Source organism: Budorcas taxicolor, chromosome 13 (assembly GCF_023091745.1).
Source record: "Budorcas taxicolor isolate Tak-1 chromosome 13, Takin1.1, whole genome shotgun sequence".
Taxonomy (NCBI): Eukaryota; Metazoa; Chordata; class Mammalia; order Artiodactyla; family Bovidae; genus Budorcas; species Budorcas taxicolor.
The window spans coordinates 14657914-14679452 of NC_068922.1; positions in this window are offsets into that span (position 1 = coordinate 14657914).

Below are 21539 nucleotides of genomic sequence, written 5' to 3' on the forward strand. Positions count from 1 at the left end.
AGGGCCCCTGAAACATCCCAAAGAGAGATATTACACTAATTAGGTTCATTTTGTATACAGATTACATGGACAGTATTGTCAAGTGAGTAATAAGTCTCAGGTTATATTGTATGGTCAGTTGAGTTCAGTTGCTCAGTCACGTCCGACTATTTGTGACCCCATGAGCCACAGCACGCCAGGCCTCCCTGTCCAACACCAACTCCCAGAGCCTACACAAACTCATGTCCATTGAGTCAGTGATGCCATCCAACCATCTCATCCTCTGTCGTCCCCTTCTCCTCCTGCTCTCAATCTTTACCAGCATCAGGGTCTTTTCAAATGAGTCAGCTCTTCGCATCAGGTGGCCAAAGTATTGGAGTTTCAGCTTCAGCATCAGTCCTTCCAATGAATATTCAGGACTGATTTCCTTTAGAACTGATGGGTTGGATCTCCTTGCAGTCCAAGGGACTCTCAAGAGTCTTCTCCAACACCACAGTTCAAAAGCATCAATTCTTTGGTTCTCAGCCTTCTTCACAGTCCAACTCTCACAATCATACATGACTACTGGGAAAACCATAGCCTTGACTAGACGGACTTTGTTGGCAAAGTAGTCTCTGCTTTTTAATATGCCATCTAGGTTGGTCATAACTTTCCTTCCAAAGAGTAACTGTCTTTTAATTTCATGGCTGCAATCACAATCTGCAGTGCTTTTGGGGCTCCAAAATATTGTATGGTAAATGTTACTAATATAGATAGAAACCATATGGAGTTCCTAAAATTCTGATCTTTTTGGGTAAAATGTTATCAGTTATAATTCTAGTTACTATCTTAAAATATTGTCATAGCACTTATCAAGTTTTGCAAAAATGCTTTCTCTTCAAAAAGATTTATAGAAAGGACTTTTGGATAAATACAAGTTTCTGTACTGGGTAAAGATTCTAATGAAAAATCTGATGACTTCACAAAGGTTAACAAAAGGACTGAATGAATTGGTGAGTATGCTTGTAACTTTTAAGGTTTCTACCTGAAAAATTACTGATATGATTCTGTGTTTTCCAGGTGTAGGGAAAACCTTCCCGTCAAGCTAATTATGACAGTAATTTGGTAAAATTATGTTTTATAACTAGATAAGTCAAGAAGATTATCTCACTAACAGGTACAGAAATCTCAAGGAATTTTGGAGACCTTGAGAAGGGAGGAATTCACTTAGATCTGTTTTGCAAAATCTGTGAAAAGCCTTTGGCATGACTTTTCTAGCCCTAAAGGTTTTATTTTAAAGGTTCAGTCTGAGACTTTATGAAAGTTTCAGCAAAGCAAAAAGGTATATGATCAATTTTCATTATATAAATCATCAGCCCAAGTCTATTGAGACCAGACCTATAATACAAATAAGTCTTAATTTGTTTATATTTGGTAAAAATGTGATTTTAGAGAGAAAAAGATGTTTCATTGTTTGTTAAAACCCAGTTTATTAATGCAGGTCTGCGTCTACGAAGACTCATTTCCTGGATAGTTCTTTGCTGTTAACCAGTGAAGTTGCTCAGTTGTGTCCAACTCTTTGTGATCCCATGGATTATAGCCTACCAGGCTCCTCCATCCATGGAATTTTCCAGGCAAGAGTACTGGAGTGGGTTGCCATTTCCTTCTCCAGGGGATCTTCCCAACCCGTGGATCAAATCCAGGTCTCCCGCATCGCAGGCAGATGCTCTACCATCTGAGCTACCAGGGAAGCCCTCTTTGCTGTTAGGGTATAATGTAAAATTTAATTGAATTATTAAAGGACACTCTAGAGTTGTTTCTGAGGCTTATCTCAGTAATCTGTCTTTGGATGAAGGTCAGATGCCTCACCCATGACCAAGACTGGAAGAAGACATAATTTAAGGAACCGTCTCCAACCCGGATGGAAGATCCTTTCTTTTTCCTTTTTTTTTTTTTTAGGGGTGACTTAATTTATTTATATAAAGTACCACAGAAACATAAATTATTTCTTGGGAAGTTGCAACTAACCATCACCTTTATTTTTTAATTTTTTTATATTGCATCATGTTCTTTATTCTTAATCTCCTTATTTTAAAAAGTAATTCATAAGTTTTATAAGTATACATTCTAGTTTATCATTGCAATATTAATAATGAGGAAACTTCTTTGATATGCCTATTTTCCCATGTTAGTACTGCTACAACAAAATACCATAAACTGAATGGTTTATAATCAACATAAATTTCTCTGTCATTGTCCAGAAGGCTTGAAGTCTGAGATCAGTGTACCAGCATGATTGGGTTCTGGTGAAAATTCTCTTCTGGGTTGCAGATCACCAGCTTCTCTTTGTGGATTTCCCTGGTGACTCAGATGGTAAAGAATCCACCTGCAATGCAGGAGACCTGGTGTGATCCCTTGGTTGGGAAGACCTCCAACTTCTCTTTGTATCCTTACATGGCCAGAAAGAGTAAAGGAGCTCTCCAGAATCTCTTTTGTAAGGGCACTAATCTCATTCATGGGGCTTCCCAGGTGTCACAGTGATAAAGAATCCTCCTGGCAATGCAGGAGACGTGGGTTTGATCCCTGGGTCAGGAAAATCCCCTAGAGGAAGGAGTGATAACCCACTTCAGTATTCTCACCTGGAAGATTCCATGGGAAGATCCTTTCTATCAGATACTCTTAACAAGCTCATACCCAGTGAAACTGAAAGGAAATGGACTCTTGGGTTAACTCCCACTTCCAAAGGCCCCTAAGCTGGACTGGTCTCTAGAGAGGCTTGCTGACTTCAGACTCACCTTAAAACAATGCTCAAACAGAGGAAACTCTACTGCACTAGGATGAGAAGAAGACAATATCAGAAACAGACAGCTTGCCCAAGATGCTGATCTGATTTGCATGATTATTTATAATGTTTTCTTGATTCTTTGGACCTATGCCTATCAAATGTTTTCTTTCATGGACATGATTCTATGCTGGTTTAAAACCCAATCCAATTGTTTGGTTGTGGCCAATTACCTGTGTCTAGTACTTCTGGGTTACCTTGGGGGATTTCTGATCTCTAGAGCTCTAATTGGATACCCTCTAGCAAATTTATTTCAGATGAATGTTCGGTGTTGTTCTCTCTATTACTAGATGGGATCCTCTCACCTGGCCAATTAACAATACCTGTTCTGATGCTGATTTAGATCAGCATCAGAATAGATTTAAGTTTTCTCGTAGGGTCATTCAAACTCAATTGGAATGATGAGCTAAGTCTCAATAAAAAATTAACCTCTCAACTGTTAAAAGGAAAACTCCCACAATTACAGGTTGGATCTACATGGTCAACACCAGGCTATGGTTATTTAAGTTTAAATGCTCCTATATGTTGGGAAGAGATAAGAAAGCCTTCTTCAGCGATCAATGCAAAGAAATAGAGGAAAACAACAGAATGGGAAAGACTAGAGATCTCTTCAAGAAAATTAGAGATACCAAGGGAATATTTCATGCAAAGATGGGCTTCATAAAGGACAGAAATGGTACGGACCTAACAGAAGCAGAAGATATCAAGAAGAGGTGGCAAGAATACACAGAAGAACAGTACAAAAAAGATCTTAACAACCCAGATAATCATGATGATGTGATCACTCATCTAGAGTCAGACATCTTGGAATGTGAAGTCAAGTGGGCCTTAAGAAGCATCACTATGAACAAAGCTAGTGGAGGTGATGAAATTCCACTGGAGCTGTTTCAAATCCTGAAAGATGATGCTGTGAAAGTGCTGCACTCAATATGCCAGCAAATTTGGAAAACTCAGCAGTGGCCACAGGACTGGAAAAGGTCAGTTTTCATTCCAGTCTCAAAGAAAGGAAATGCCAAAGAATGCTCAAACTACCACATAATTGCACTCATCTCACACACTAGTAAAGTAATGCTCAAAATTCTCCAAGCCAGGCTTCAACAATACGAGAACTGTGACCTTCCAGATGTTCAAGCTGGTTTCAGAAAAGGCAGAGGAACCAGAGATAAAATTGCCAACATCTGCTGGATCATGGAAAAAGCAAGAGAGTTCCAGAAAAACATCTATTTCTGCTTTATTGACTATGCCAAAGCCTTTGACTGTATGGAGCACAATAAACTGTGGAAAATTCTGAGAGAGATGGGAATACCAGACCACCTGACCTGCCTCCTGAGAAATCTGTATGCAGGTCAGGAAGCAACAGTTAGAACTGGACATGGAACAACAGACTGGTTCCAAATAGGAAAAGGAGTACATCAAGGCTGTATATTGTCACCCTGCTTATTTAACTTCTATGCAGAGTACATCATAAGAAACGCTGGGCTGGAAGAAGCACAATCTGGAATCAAGATTGCCGGGAGAAATATCAATAACCTGAGATATGCAGATGACACCACCCTTATGGCAGAAAGTGAAGAGGAACTAAAAAGCCTCTTGATGAAAGTGAAAGAGGAGAGTGAAGAAGTTGGCTTAAAGCTCAACATTCAGAAAATGAAGATCATGGCATCCGGTCCCATCACTTCACAGGAAATAGATGGAGAAACAGTGGAAACAGTGTCAGACTTTATTTTTTGGGGCTCCAAAATCACTGCAGATGGTGACTGCAGCCATGAAATTAAAAGACGCTTACTCCTTGGAAGGAAAGTTATGACCAACCTAGAGAGCATATTCAAAAGCAGAGACAATACTTTGCCGACTAAGGTCCGTCTAGTCAAGGCTATGGTTTTTCCTGTGGTCATGTATGGATGTGAGAGTTGGACTGTGAAGAAGGCTGAGCGCTGAAGAATTGATGCTTTTGAACTGTGGTGTTGGAGAAGACTCTTGAGAGTCCCTTGGACTGCAAGGAGATCCAACCAGTCCATCCTAAAGGAGATCAGCCCTGGGATTTCTTTGGAAGCAATGATGCTAAAGCTGAAACTCCAGTACTTTGGCCACCTCATGCGAAGAGTTGACTCATTGGAAAAGATTCTGATGCTGGGAGGGATTGGGGGCAGGAGGAGAAGGGGACAACCAAGGATGAGATGGCTGGATGACATCACGGATTTGATTGACGTGAGTCTGAGAGAACTCCGGGAGATGGTGATGGACGGGGAGGCCTGGCATGCTGCAATTCATGGGGTCGCAAAGAGTCAGACACTACTGAGCGACTGAACTGAACTGATGTTGGGAATGGTTAAATCATACTAAAAATGGTCAAAGTGATAATTATGAGACAAGGCTGGGTCCTTTATGAACTATGCCTATTAATAGGAGATCCAACCAGTCCATTCTGAAGGAGATCAGCCCTGGGATTTCTTTGCAAGGAATGATGCTAAAGCTGAAACTCCAGTACTTTGGCCACCTCATGCGAAGAGTTGACTCATTGGAAAAGACTGTGATGCTGGGAGGGATTGGAGGCAGGAAGAGACGGGGACGACAGAGGATGAGATGTCTGGATGGCATCACTGACTCAATGGACATGAGTCTGAGTGAACTCTGGGAGCTGGTGATAGACAGGGAGGCCTGGCCTGCTGCGATTAACGGGGTCACAAAGAGTCGGACACGACTGAGCGACTGAACTGAACTGATCTGAACCCTTAGAGAGAGTGATTGTTATGGAACTCAGTGGTTTTGTGGCACTAATTTATGGCCCTGACATCTACAGGAATGGATATGTAGGTGTAGCTTGAAAGCCCCGTGAATTTAAGGTCATACATGTTAACAAATTAGAGGTAACCCTAAGCAATCTACAATTGGTATGATCCCAATGGGTCGAAGATCTGTATTCTACTGGTATGACCATTTAGCAGCTTAGTGTGTGTGTGTGTGTGTGTGTGTGTGTGTGTGTCTGTGTGTCTGTGTGTGAGACCTCAATGGGGTTAGAGGATGTAACTGGCCATATTGAAGCCTTAAATTTCATAAGTTTACATGATAGTAACTGGGCTGTTAGCCTATTGAATTCTGAGATCTCTATGATGAGAAAGGCAGTGCTACACAACTGCAAGGCCCTTGACACCTTACAGCATCTCAGGGAGATATCTGTGCTACAATTCAAAGTGAATGCTATATTTTCATTCCTGAAAATCCTTTAATGTAACACATCTAATGAACCATATGAAAAATCAGTTTTCAGCTTTAAGTGACCCTTTCCCTAGTCTTGCTGCTGCTGCTGCGTCACTTCAGTCATGTCTGACTCTGTGCCACCCCATAGACGGAAGCCCACCAGGCTCCCCTGTCCCTGGGATTCTCCAGGCAAGAACACTGGAGTGGGTTGCCATTTCCTTCTCCAATGCATGAAAGTGAAAAGTGAAAGTGAAGTCACTCAGTCGTGTCCAACGCTTCGCGACCCCATGGACCGCAGCCTACCAGGCTCCTCCATCCATGGGATTTTCCAGGTAAGAGTACTAGAGTGGGGTGCCATTGCCTTCTCTGGTCCCTAGTCTTGATGATCTTTTGAAAAACTGGTTTGGTGTGGGAGACTCACGGCTAAAATATTTACTTTTAATTCCATTAATAATATTAACTATACTATTTGTATTTTGCCTGTTTCAACAAGATTCTTGCTTCTCATATTACCAAGTGTATAACTGAGCCTTGAACGAAAATAATGATGACTAGACTTGAAGCATTTGATCAAATGTGTAGCTCAATATATGATCAATGGTTGTAATAGTGTAACTCTAGATATAGGAAGATGCAATGAAAGGGAATACTTTCTGGATCTAACTAGAAGACAGGTATCCAGAGATCTTTGACTTTTAAGACCTAGTCCATTATTAATAACACATTGAGTGGCCTATCAACAAAAACCTTCAGAACTGGGAATGAGCCTTCCCAGCAAAGTGTGGCAAAATGGTCATGAAATGCACCCCAAAGTATGGTCAGATTTATGCCCGCAAGGGGGCTGTGTCAGCTAGAAATTGGTACTTACCAAGAGCATTGCCAGGGGATTCCCTGGTGGCTCAGATGGGAAAGTGTCTGCCTGCAATGCAGAAAACCCGGGTTTGATCCCCAGTTCGGGAAGATCCCCTGGAAAAAGAAATGGCAACCCACTCCAGTACTCTTGCCTAGAAAATTCCATGGAAAGAGGAGCCTGGTGGGCTACAGTCCAGGGGGATGCAAAGAGTCGGACATGACTGAGCGACTTCACTTACTTACTTACTTAAGAGCATTGCCAAGGAGTGAACAACAAAGGCATTTGCCATCTTAACAGGAGATTAAGCCCCATGCTGCTATAGCTGTTGACCTTCAACAACTTCTGAGGGAATTCAGGGTGGAATGAGGTACTCTATGCTCCAGGGAATCTGGTGGGACAAGTCTTTAGATAGTTGGATGCTTCTAGGAACAGATTTTGTTATCTCAATCCTTGCATCTCCTCATATCTAGTTCAGAACAGTTCAGTCCTTCAGTCCTGTCCAACTCTTTGCGACCCCATGAATCACAGCACGCCAGGCCTCCCTGTCCATCACCAACTCCGGGAGTACACTCAGACTCACGTCCATCGAGTAGGTGATACCATCCAGCCATCTCTTCCTCTGTCATCCACTTCTCCTCCTGCCTGCAATCCCTCCCAGCATCAGAATCTTTTCGAATGAGTCAACTCTTCACATGCGGTGGCCAAAGTACTGGAGTTTCAGCTTTAGCATCATTGCTTCCAAAGAAATCCCAGGGCTGATCTCCTTTAGAATGGACTGGTTGGATCTCCTTGCAGTCCAAGGGACTCTCAAGAGTCTTCTCCAACACCACAGTTCAAAAGCATCAATTCTTCAGCGCTCAGCCTTCTTCACAGTCCAACTCTCACATCCGTACAAGACCACTGGAAAAACCATAGCATTGACTAGACGGACCTTAGTCGGCAAAGTAATGTCTCTGCTTTTGAATATGCTCTCTAGGTTGGTCATAACTTTCCTTCCAAGGAGTAAGCGTCTTTTAATTTCATGGCTGCAGTCACCATCTGCAGTGATTTTGGAGCCCCCAAAAATAAAGTCTGACACTGTTTCCACTGTTTCTCCATCTATTTCCTATGAAGTGATGGGACCGGATGCCATGGTCTTCGTTTTCTGAATGTTGAGCTTTAAGCCAACTTTTTCACTCTCCTCTTTCACTTTCATCAAGAGGTTTTTTAGTTCCTCTTCACTTTCTGCCATAAGGGTGGGGTCATCCGCATATCTCAGGTTATTGATATTTCTCCCGGCAATCTTGATTTCAGCTTGTGTTTCTTCTAGTCCAGCGTTTCTCATGATGTACTCTGCATATAAGTTAAATAAGCAGGGTAACAATATACAGCCTTGACGTACTCTTTTTCCTATTTGGAACCAGTCTGTTGTTCCATGTCCAGTTCTAACTGTTGCTTCCTGACCTGCATACAGATTTCTCAGGAGGCAGGTCAGGTGGTCTGGTATTCCCATCTCTCTCAGAATTTTCCACAGTTTAATGTGATCCATACAGTCAAAGGCTTTGGCATAGTCAATAAAGCAGAGATAGATGTTTTTCTGGAACTCTCTTGCTTTTTCCATGATCCAGCAGATGTTGGCAATTTTATCTCTGGTTCCTCTGCCTTTTCTGAAACCAGCTTGAACATCTGGAAGGTCACAGTTCTCGTATTGTTGAAGCCTGGCTTGGAGAATTTTGAGCATTACTTTACTAGTGTGTGAGATGAGTGCAATTGTGTGGTAGTTTGAGCATTCTTTGGCATTTCCTTTCTTTGAGACTGGAATGAAAACTGACCTTTTCCAGTCCTGTGGCCACTGCTGAGTTTTCCAAATTTGCTGGCATATTGAGTGCAGCACTTTCACAGCATCATCTTTCAGGATTTGAAACAGCTCCAGTGGAATTCCATCACCTCCACTAGCTTTGTTCATAGTGATGCTTTCTAAGGCCCATTCGACTTCACATTCCAAGATATCTGGCTCTAGATGAGTGATCATACCTTCGTGATTATCCGGGTCGTGAAGATCTTTTTTTGTACTGTTCTTCTGTGTGTTCTTGCCACCTCTTCTTAATATCTTCTGCTTCTGTTAGGTCCAGACCATTTCTGTCCTTTATTGAGCCCATCTTTGCATGAAATGTTTCCTTGGTATCTCTAATTTTCTTGAAGAGATCTCTAGTCTTTCCCATTCTGTTGTTTTCCTCTATATCTTTGCATTGATCACTGAAGAAGGCTTTCTTATATTTCCTTGCTATTCTTTGGAACTCTGCATTCAGATGCTTATATCTTTCCTTTTCTCCTTTGGTTTTTGCTTCTCTTCTTTTCACAGCTATTTGTAAGGCCTCCCCAGACAGCCATTTTGCCTTTTTGCGTTTCTTTTCCATGGGGATGGTCTTGGATCCCTGTCTCCTGTATCATGTCATGAACCTCATTCCATAGTTCATTTGGCACTCTATCTATCAGATCTAGGCCCTTAAATCTATTTCTCACTTCCATTGTATAATCATAAGGGATTCGGTTTAGGTCATACCTGAATGGTCTAGTGGTTTTCCCTATTTTCTTCAATTTAAGTCTGAATTTGGCAATAAGGAGTTTATGATCTGAGCCACAGTCTGCTCCCAGTCTTGTTTTTGCTGACTGTATAGAGCTTCTCCATCTTTGTCTGCAAAGAATATAATCAATCTGATTTCGGTGTTGACCATCTGGTGATGTCCATGTGTAGAGTCTTCTCTTGTGTTGTTGGAAGAAGGTGTTTGCTATGACCAGTGCGTTTTCTTGGCAAAACTCTATTAATCTTTGCCCTGCTTCATTCCGCATTCCAAGGCCAAATTTGCCTGTTACCACAGGTGTTTCTTGACTTCCTGCTTTTGCATTCCAGTCCCCTATAATGAAAAGGACATCTTTTTTTGGTGTTAGTTCTACAAGGTCTTGTAGTTCTTCACAGAACCGTTCAACTTCAGCTTCTTCAGCATTACTGGTTGGGGCATAGACTTGGATTATGGTGATATTGAATAGTTTGCCTTGGAAACAAACAGAGATCATTCTGTTGTTTTTGAGACTGCACTCAAGTACTGCATTTCGGACTCTTTTGTTGACCATGATGGCTACTCCATTTCTTCTGAGGGATTCCTGCCCACAGTAGTAGATATAATGGTCATCTGAGTCAAATTCACCCATTCCAGTCCATTTTAGTTCACTGATTCCTAGAATGTCAACGTTCACTCTTGCCATCTCTTGTTTGACCACTTCCAATTTGCCTTGATTCACGGACCTGACATTCCAGGTTCCTATGCAATATTGCTCTTTACAGTATCGGACTTTGTTTCTATCACCAGTCCCATCCACAACTGTGTATTGTTTTTGCTTTGGCTCCATCCTTTCATTCTTTCTGGAGTTATTTCTCTACTGATCTCCAGTGGCATATTGGGCACCTACTGACCTGGGGAGTTCCTCATTCAGTATACTATTATTTTGCCTTTTCATACTGTTCATGGGGTTCTTAAGGCAAGAATACTGAAGTGGTTTGCCATTCCCTTCTCCAGTGGACCACATTCTGTCAGACCTCTCCACCATGACCTACCCATCTTGGGTTGCCCCACGGGCATGTCTTGGTTTCATTGAGTTAGACAAGGCTGTGGTCCTAGTGTGATTAGATTGACTAGTTTTCTGTGAGTATGGTTTTAGTGTGTCTGCCCTCTGATGCCCTCTTGCAAGACCTACCATCTTACTTGGGTTTCTCTTACCTTGGGTGTGGAATATCTCTTCACGGCTGCTCCAGCAAAGTGCAGCCACTGCTCCTTACCTTGGATGAGGGGTATCTCCTCACCACCACCATTCCAACGTGGGAAAGCTCCTCTGGGCCCTCCTGCACCAGCGCAGAGAAACATTAAATCCCTTCATAGCGACATCAGATCTTCATGACTAACAAAAAACCTTTTGTGAAATGAGTGCTTTATAGTATTGAACTCCCCCTTCATGAAAACCTTATATATTGAACTTCTCCCACTGCTGCTTTGGAGCAGTCTCTCAGAGCTATCTGAGATGCTCTCTCTGGGGCTGGAGTCCTCATTTTGCCCCAAAGAAAACTTAAATTGCAACTCTCAAGTTGTTCATTGTTTTTTAGTCAACAGATATATGGGTTTTCTTTCATAATCTGTTAATAACTTATTGATCAGAGATGTATGAATACATGTTTTGTTAACCAAACATTAACCAGAGTGTTTCAATAATCACTTACATGACAAATTGCTGGCCACAGGCATTAGCTTCTGCAAAAATCCACCATTCAATAATATGTTAATATGGTGAATCCATTGATAGATTTTTGAGTGTTGTATCAAACTTGCATTTTGGGGATAGACACACAGTTTGTCCTAATATATATTATCTTTTTCATATGTATTGTTGGATTAGATATATTATGATTTTGTTTATAAGTTTTGCATCTAGTTTATGAGAAATATTGACCTGTAATTTCTTTTCTTGTCATGTAATTGTCTGATTTTTGTATTGGAGTAATCCTGGCTTCATCAGGGTTGTTATGTAGAATTTGTATTATTTTTCCTAGAAATTCAGTAGAATTCACAAGTGAAATTACCTGAGTCTGAATTTTGGGGGGAAGGTTTTGAACTACAGATTAACTCCTTTAAGCCACATGGGCTACTGTGTATATCTGTCTATTCTTCATTGAGCCTTTGTAGTTTAAGACTTTCAAGGATTTTTTTTTTTCATCTACATTGCCAAAGTAGTTACATAAAATAATCTATAATATTTCATCCTTATCTTTTGGTGTTATTGACTTTGTTGTGATATCAACACTCTCACTCCTGATACTTATAATTTGTTTGTTCTTTCTGTGCTTCCCATCTAGAAGTTGATTATTGAATTTATAAAAAAGCAGCTTTTTCCCACTTATTTTCTTTTTTATTTTTTTCTATTTAATTGACTTTCATCCTGATATTTACTATTTCTTTCTTCTCCTTACTGAGATGTAATTTATCTTTACTTGGTTCTAATTTGCCTTCAGGTAGATTCTAAGGCTATTGCTTTGAAATTTTTTGTTTTTTCACAAAATATGTTTTGGTTCAACTTGTTACCTTTGAAATATTTTCTATTTTCCATTTTGATTTTTTTGACTTCTAAATTATTTAGAAAAAAGTGATTTAGCTTCCAAACATTTCAATTTTCAAGTTTGCTTTCTGTTATGTATTTCTAATTTAATTTTATTGTAGTCAAATTTTATTTTATATGATTTGATTACTTTTACATTTATGGTGACTTCTCTTATGGGCCAGATTATTTTGGTTTTAGTTAATGTTCTACAAATGAGTCGACTCATTGGAAAAGACCCTGATGCTGGGAAAGATTGAAGGCAAAAGGAGAAGAGGATGACAGAGGATGAGATGATTAAATAGCATAACTGACTCAATGGACATGAATTTGAGCAAACTCCAGAAGACAGTGAAAGACAGAGGAGCCTGGTGTGCTACAGTGCATGGTTGGGGGGGGGGGGGGGGGGGGGGGGGCGGTGGTCACAAAAAGTCAGATGTGACTTACCAACTGAAAAACAACAACTGTGTTCCATGTACATTTGAAAAAGTACATTGACTCTTGTATTCATGGGATCTTATTTTTGGATAGGATATTCTAAAGACATCAACTAAGTCAACTTAACTGAGTATTTTTCACACCTTTCATATACTTATTTATGGCCTGTATACTTATATTGATAATTAAGGCTGTGTGCATGCATGCATGCTCCATTGCTCAGTCAAGTCCGACTCTTTGGGATCCCATAGACAAAGAGTAGGCTGTTAAAATTCCTTAGTACAATTGTGGATTGCTCATTTCCCCTTGCCGTTCTATTCATTTTCCCTTCACTTATGTGATCAGGTGCATGATTATGTATGACTGTTGTGTACTCTGGATGAACTGACTCCATTCTCATTTTGAAATGGTCATGTTTATCCTTAGTAATATTTTTTACTCTGAAATATACTTCCTCTGATATTAGTAGAACCATTCCTTCTTTCTTTTTATTGGTGATTTTCAGGTATATATTTTTCTTACTCTTTTACATTTAACCTATTTTTATCCTTATGTGACATCTATTTTAAACAGGGTCTGGCTCATTTAGGCAAAATGATCATATCTGCGTTTTAACTGGGATATCCAGACAATATCATACATTATCATTATTGACAAAGTTAGATTGAAATCTATTTGTTTAAAAAATTTCCCCATTTTCCTCTCTTTTTTCTGGCTTTCTTTTAATCAAGTATTTCTCATAATTGCATTTGATTTCACTTGTTGCCACCTGAGGTATAATTATTTGTTGTGTTATTTTAGCAGTTACTTTTGGATTTGTATTATATGTCATTTACTTATCATATTGCACATTCAAGTGACATTATAATCACTTCACATATGATAATCCTATGAAAATGTACTTCTCTTTCTGTCTTCCTATTCTTTGAACTAGTCTTGTCATACATTTACTTCTGCGTCAGACAGTTATATTTGCATTAGTACATACTCTGTTGTTGTTTTTTTAATAGTCTTTGCTTTTCAGAGCAGTTTTAGGTGCACAGAAATTTTGATCAGAGTTCCTGTAGACTTTGCCTCTCCAAACCTACAACCCAACACACTGTCAACATACTGCACCAGAAGTGGTATAGTTGTTAGAATCAGTGAACCTATATTGATACATCATTACCATCCATAGTCCATAGTTTGCCTTGGCTTGTCGTATGGGTTTTTTACATTCTGTGATATTGCACATTCAATGAGTTTTGTCAGATGTATATTGACATGTATCCACCATTGTAGTGTCATACAGAATAGTTCAACTGTCCTGAAAATATTTTCTTCTGCCTATTTTTCCTTCCTTCCTCATTACCCCTAAAAATCACTGAAATTTTAATTGGAATCATACAATGTTTTCAGATGGCTTCTTTCACTTAGGAATATGCATTTAAGTTTCCTCCATATTTTCTCATGATTTAATAGCTCATTTATTTTTGGCACTGAATAATATTTTATTGTCTGGATATATTAATACCATGGTTTATATATTCATTCACTTTCTGAAGGACTTCTTGGTTGTTTCCAAATCTTGGCAATAATAAAGATATCTTGTATAAATATCAACATGCAGGTCTTTGTGTAGACATAAAATTTCAGCTCATTTGAATAAATACATAGGAGAGTGATTGCTGGATAATATGAGAAAAGTATGCTTAATCTTGCAAAAAAACTATTAAATTGTCTCCCAAAATGGCATTACCATTTTGTATTACCACCAGCAATAAGTGAGATTCCCTTGCCAGAATTTGGTGTTGTCAGTGTTTGTTTTAGAATTTATTCTAAATAGATTTTTAGAATTTATTCTAAATTTATTCTAAATTCATTCTAATAGACATGTAGTAGTATCTCATTGTTGCATTTCCCTGGTCACATATGATGTGGAGCATATTTTCCCATGGATATTCATCTGTACATCTTCTTTTGGTGAGATAGCTGTTCAGATCTTTTGCTTCTCAGGTTTTTGTTTGTTTGTTTGTTTACTCGGTGTCTTGTCTTCTCTTTCTCTTGATCCATTCCCCTTTAAAGAGATTCAGTTCAGTTCAGTTCATTTCAGTTCAGTCGCTCAGTCGTGTCCGACTCTTTGCGACCCCATGAATAGCAGCACTCCAGGCCTCCCTGTCCATCACCAACTCCCGGAGTTCAGTCAAACTCACGTCCATCGAGTCGGTGATGCCATCCAGCCATCTCATCCTCTGTTAAAGAGATTAAATAGTTATAAATATGGTCTTTAATGTTTACCCATGTTATTGACCATTCTGGTGCTCTTCATTCCTGTGTATAGGTCTATAATTTTACCTTGTATCATTTTCCCTCTCCCTTTGACCTTTCAGTGTACTTCTGCTATACTTAGGAACCCATTCAGTGTTGCTATGTGTTGAAAGTACTTATCATGTCTTTAGTTCTAAAAAATATTTCCATTGGGTGTAGAAATCTAAGCTGAGAGCATTTCTGTTTAATTTAATCCTTTTAGTACTTTGAATTTTTTGCTCCACTGTCAATTGGCAGGCATTGTTTCTGATGAGAAGTCTGCTGCTATTATGATATTCATCTTTTGGAACATATGTGTGATAATTTTTTTGTTGAACTTGTATATTTGGGACATTATTTCTTAACGTATTTTTCCTTTACAGACTCCAATTAAGCTGTTCGAAGTTTTCTCAAAAATCATGATATTTTGTTTACTTTTTACCTATTTTTCCCCCTCTGTATTTCATTTGTATGGTTTTTATTGCTATATCTTCAAATTTACTAATATAATCTATAGCACTGTATAATATACTGTTAAACTGTTAAGCCCTTTTGTGTATTTTGTACCTCATGCATTGAGGTTTTCATCTCTAGAAGTCCCATTGGGTCTTTTCTCTCTCTTATCTTTCACTCATCTATATAACATCCTCAAACATTCTCCTAGTTTTTTGACCATATTTATACACATTTATAATAACTATTTTGATGTCTTTTATGTACTTAATCTATCATCTGTTCCATTTCTGGTATGGTTTTTGCAGATTGTCATTTCTGTTAATTATGAAAAATATTTCTGCTCCTTTATCTGTTTAGAAGTTTTGTATTGGATTTTACTATTATTTCCTGATATTTTTGCTTTCCTATAAATATTTTTGAGAAGTTTTAGGGAGATTTGGCTAAGTTGTTAGGAAATTGATCTTTTTAGGTCTTGCATTTTCAGGTGTGGAACAAAGAAGTAGTTTTCTAGGGTTGACTTTGACCCACTACTGAAGCAAAGCTTTTCTGCATGCTCTATGTGATACCCTCTGAATTACTCTGTCTTTTAGGAAAAGGAATTATTTTCAGCCAGGTTTGAACCCTTGGAGTTTGTCCTTCTAATCTTTTTAATGGTACTTTCCCACATGCATTCACTGATCAGTATTCACCTGAAGACTTAAGGGAGATGCTCTACAGATCTTTAGAGATCTCTTTCTGTGTGTAGCTCTCTCTCTCTCTCTCTTTGTCCTGTAAATTTTAGGCATCTTTCCTGATCAGAATTCAATATTTATTCCATCACAAAGAGATCTCTGGGCACTGCTCTGGTTCCCCATCTTATGCTGTGCCTTGGAAACTGTCAGTTGTTGATAAACTGATGACTGTAAGAGCTCATCTCATTTGTTTCTTGTCTCTCATAAATCATTGCCCTCTGTTGCCTGATGTCCTATTTCTTTTAAATCATTTTTCTTATATTTTGCTTTTTTTTTTTCCTTAGTTGTCTCTGGTGAGAAGGTGAGTTATGGTCTATAACTTCATCTGGTTTAGAACATAAATTTTTCTCTGTTATTTTAAAGCCAGTTCAACTTGAGTTTCTGATCCATGCTAATTATCTTATTTACTATTTTATTGAGTTTGAATATTGATATAACCAGAAAACTATTGAAATTCTAAAGTTGCAACATCTGGACATATTTTACTTTGGAATTACAATAACCACAATCCAGTCATCAACTCTTTTTTTAAATGAGCACTTGCATATACATTAAAAAAATTATATAAAGCCAAATTCAAACATTTTTTTCCTCTGTTTTTATGTAACATTTTGAAAAAATAATTTTCTATAGGGTTTTGGAGTGTGCAGATTTTACTGAAGAATATGTTGCTCCTTCTTTGGATGGGAAAGTTTTAATGAGGTACTCTCTCAAGACAAAAGAGTGATTTTTAAGGCCCTTTCCAAGGTCTTTCACACTCTGTAATACTAAAAATTGCTTTCATTGCTAATTTTTATAATCTCATGAATAATTTTTCTTTGCCATACAATTCTCATACATTTAAAAATTTTGTCTAGGTTTACATGAAGCAATTCCAAATTTTTACCTTAAATTGTTAAATTTCTTTGTGAATATTAACATTATTATTGGACTTGTAAATACAGTAAGGTTAGAAGAGAGTTCCATAAAGTCAATGTCTGAAAATATCTCCCAATATTTAAAATATGAAAGTCAAACCCAAATACTTTCCATTTAATAGATGCTAAATTAATGCAGAATAACAGTGGACTCTTAAGAGCATTTTGCTTTCCAGGCAGCTCCACTTACAACTAAATCAGCTTTACTGGTTCATTATTCTTCCTTCTTTCCTTCTTTTTTCCCTTTTCTAGGGGTATGTTGGAAGTGGCATTACGTTACAAGGATAAGTAATAATTGTAAAGTAGTACCAAGTAGATTTGAATTCTAGCACAAATAAAAGTGAATAGGATTTACTTTACTTTTCTCCACATTTTTTTCAGTTGAAAGTACAAAGAATAGCTTTAGATTCATGCAGGTAGAAGTCTCACAAATACATACACAATGAAAAAATTTCAAAGCAATTACTCAGAATTAAGGCCTTAACATTCTCAGTTTCATCTGATATTTCAAAATAATAATTTCAAAAACTGTTTTTCCTTAAAATTTCTAGACTTATGTCTTATTTGCCCTATGCCTTTTGCTTACATATGTATCTTGGTTGTTTCTTGGAGGCTTCCAGTCACGTTAGAGTTTTTTAATAGATTGGCTAGTAATCACACAATTGTGTTTAGATATTTATATCCAGGCAGTTATCAGGTACTAAAATAAGCTTTGATAAATGACAAATATAAAAATTTTTCCAAGTTGAATAGTGGCTGAGCTGAAACAGACTTGTGAACTTAATGATCCCTAAACTTAGGATGTGTGTGTGTTAATATATCTAAATAAAGAATATCCAGTCTATACTTTTCTCAAGTTTTTATCCACCAGGCCAGCTTTATGAAACAGATGTGCTATTTATCATGTCTTTGTCTTCTCCAAGTTGATGTCAATTTTAGAAGTCAATGAGAAGCATTAACTCTAAAAGCTAAAAGCCTTTGTCAAAATAAATGTGGCAGAGAAGACATCAGAATATTACAAGCATCTATTGGAAATATATCTGCTCATTGGTTCTTATATAGTCATCTTTCTGCAGGAATCTATATTTATGCATGTTCCTTGTTAGGTTCCTTAGAAATCTATAAATTATATCTATATCCGTCAGTCTGATAAATGTATTACTTTATACACCAAAGAAGAATTTTATCAGGAGAATTTTAATGGCCTGTAGCTATCGAACACAGCTGGTGACAAATCATTTCTTCTGTTATTGACCAGAGTTTTAGAATAGCTTTCAAAAACAGCATCCTAGAAAATCAGGAAAATTGGGTACAATATGCCCTCTTTCATTTAAAATAAGATGGTACTTATAGAACAAAAATGCAGATTAAATTTAAATTGTAATTGAAGTTGAAGAAATGCCATAATTATTATATCTGACCCTCTGAAAAAAAATCTTTACATTTAAATCCTGAAAAAAAAAAAAGTTATAATATTATACCACTTAGGGGACCAGAAGAGGTTCAGTAATTCTTATTTGTAACCCTTCACATTCAAAGTACAACTGTCATCTCAAAGTTTTCCGAAATGTTTCCATTCACTATATGTCTGGTACTTTAATGTATAATTTAATATTTGCCAAAATTTTTTTTTTCATGAGGTAGGAAATCTTTTACTAATGAGAAAACTAAAACTTGATTAAAATCAGTATATATAGTTGACATTTGAACTAGGACTTTTCTACTTACAATTTTTGTTTGTTTTTGTTCTAATTACACAATATGCTCTCAATTATGTAGTAGAAGGTGATGCTATATGTGAGAACTTCAGTTAGATTGTTGATTTCAAAAATATTTATAACCTAAAAGTTGAGAATTATTTTATTCGATGGGAATTTTTAGGACTTTGAGCCTGGGAGACAGCATCTCAGATAGAACTGCTCTGAGGAGGTGAAGAGTCAGATTATATAGAAGTTTTGCAACAAAGGCAGGTAGTCAGAACAACAAAAGAGTATCACGAATTAAAGAAAACCAGATAACCGAAATTAAGGAATTTAGCACTTTCCTATGTATGGGAAGATGTAAGAGTCTGGGCTCACTGAAATCATCCCTTTGATAGGCCCCTTAGCTATATGGGGACATTGTCCTGTGATTTTCACATCCTGAGCTTCCTTGAAGATCACCTTTATTTTTTATTTATTTATTTATTTTTGTATGGAAACTGTGGTGGTTTTTTTTTAATTTTTTTTTTTTTAATTTTAAAATCTTTAATTCTTACATGTGTTCCCAAACTTAGGAGTGGGGAGTAGCTGCAGCCTGATGGCTGTTGGATGGCAGGTATTCTCCTTCCTGAGTGCCCTTAAAAAGGGCTCAGGAACTCAGATTGGAGGCCTGCAATCACTGATGACCGTGACAGTCTTGTTTACTGATATGGCAAGGAATATTTCATTTCTCAGGCAGATAGTAAAAACAGGGATTTAGATATTCCTTAGCACATACTCTGTATTAGATGAAATAATGGGTGAATAAATTGAGCATCAAGAGGAGATACATTTCTTCTTGAAGTGTTTCCATCCTTTCTCTCCTCTTGCCTTTCTTACTCTATAGTATTTAATAATGTAACATTGTAAGAAAATAAAACTAAAGTAAAAGTTCATAGAAATGGTCATTAAGCACTCCAGGTAGGAGAAGTCATAAACCCATTTTATTTCAGAATAATTTTCAAACCACTGTGTTTGACAAATTGCCTTGCATTTTCAGAATGAACAAGAAGCTTTCTTTACAGGTTGTTTTATGGTAATAGATGTCATTTACATGTGTACCATCAATTGCAATATTACACTGAGATTTTAGTAATTGGCTTTCTTAAAAAAAATTGTATTCTTTAGAGTGCCTTAACTGGAATTCCATTATTACCTTCTTGAAAGTTGGCCCAAGCTAGACCATAAAGGCAGGTAACTGCATTTATTAGTAGTATTTTTACTACTTTAAAGATGTTAGTCTATTTCAAATGCTTAGTTTTGTGTCTTGAATATGAAGATCAGATATTATCTCTTGTAATAAAAGAAAGAGGGCTTCCCTGGTAGCTCAGGGAATGCGGGAGACCCAGGTTCTATCTCTGGGTAGGGAAGATTCCCTGGAGGAGGGATTGACAACCTGCTCTGGTATTCTTGCCTTGAGAAATGTATGGGCAGAGGAGACTTTCTCTTATTTTGAATTGTATGACTCTATGATCCTTTTCTTTTTGAATCAAATTCATATCTTAGGGATAATGATTCTTTTCAAATAATGAAATAATTATAAAACCTCAGGCCTATCCTATTTAATAATTTCCAATCTTAAAGTTAGATTTTTATTGATTCACTCATTTATGAAATATTATTGAACACCTGGGCTTCCCTGGTGGCTCAGATGGTAAACAATCTGCCTCCAATGCATGAGACCTGGGTTGGTGCCCCTGGGAAGGAAGATCCCCTGGAGAAGGGAAGGGCAGCCCACTCTAGTATTGTTGCCTGGGAAACCCCATGAACAAAGGAGCATGCGGGGCCAAAGTCCATGGGGTTGCAAAGAGATGGATGTGACTGAGTGACTATCACTTTCTTTCTCCCTTTGAACTTCTATTATACACCACCTCTGGTGCTAGATTCTAAGAATAAAGTGATACAACAAAGGAAATGAACTTTTGCACTGGGCTGTAGTAGGTTGGCCTGGAAGATATTAATCACATTAGGATAGAAATGCATTTAATTTCTTATCAAATCACTTAGTTCTGATAAGTGATGTCAAGTGCTTAGAAATATACTTTGGGAGATCTGATGTGGTCTGGTATGGGATGGGGAAGTAAGGTTGATAGGTCTTCCCTGAGAATGATGTTAAAATTGATATATAAAAGGAACGGTACAAGCAAAGACTCCTGACATGAATAAGAGCATTGCTGGCTTAGAAGGAAAGCAAGAGTAACATGAGATTAACTAAGAGAGAGAAAGGTAGGCCAGATTACATAAGACTTTGAAATTATTCTATGTTTTTTAGTCTCTATCTCAAGACCGTTGGGAAACCATTGAAGGATTATGCCTTATTGCCACTGAATAAATATCTAGACCTTCTATCCCCCCTAACTGCCCCACAAGATAAAAAAAGAAATATTCTCTTTGGTTGTACATTTTAAATTGAACATAGTAGAGTGTATATTTGGTCTTGAAGTATAATGCTATCTTCCTGTAAGTGAATAATGACTTAGGACAAAAAATAAATAAAATAAATCACAATATTCACTGTTTGTTAGAGGAAGGCTTGATAAATGTTACTACAGAATGGCTCTGTGGTGGCTGTAGAATATGAGCATTCTAAACTAAATTGTTGCAAAGAGTGCTGAAGCCCACAGCCCATTCCTTGAAAATTTTGATTCTCCTCGAAGTTCCAATAGAGTAGTTAATTAAATTCTGAAAGGATTAAGTGTGGAGAATCTGTCATCTGCAGGTGCTTGGTCATCTCATTACTATTTCCTGACAGCTTATTTTCTATTTATCTCATATATCTTCAAATAATGCTTTCCTAATTTATGTCCCCTTAAACTTGTTTTTAAAAATTAGTTATGGCTGTGCTGGGTCTTTGTAAAGTCATTTCCCAATTTTTCAGTCCATTTTTCTTTCACATACTAGGTTTTTAGAAATACTTCCTAATTTCATTGAAGATTGAGTTTATTTTTCCAGTTCTCAAACTTCTAAAAATTACTCATTTTAGCAATGATTTACTTATTT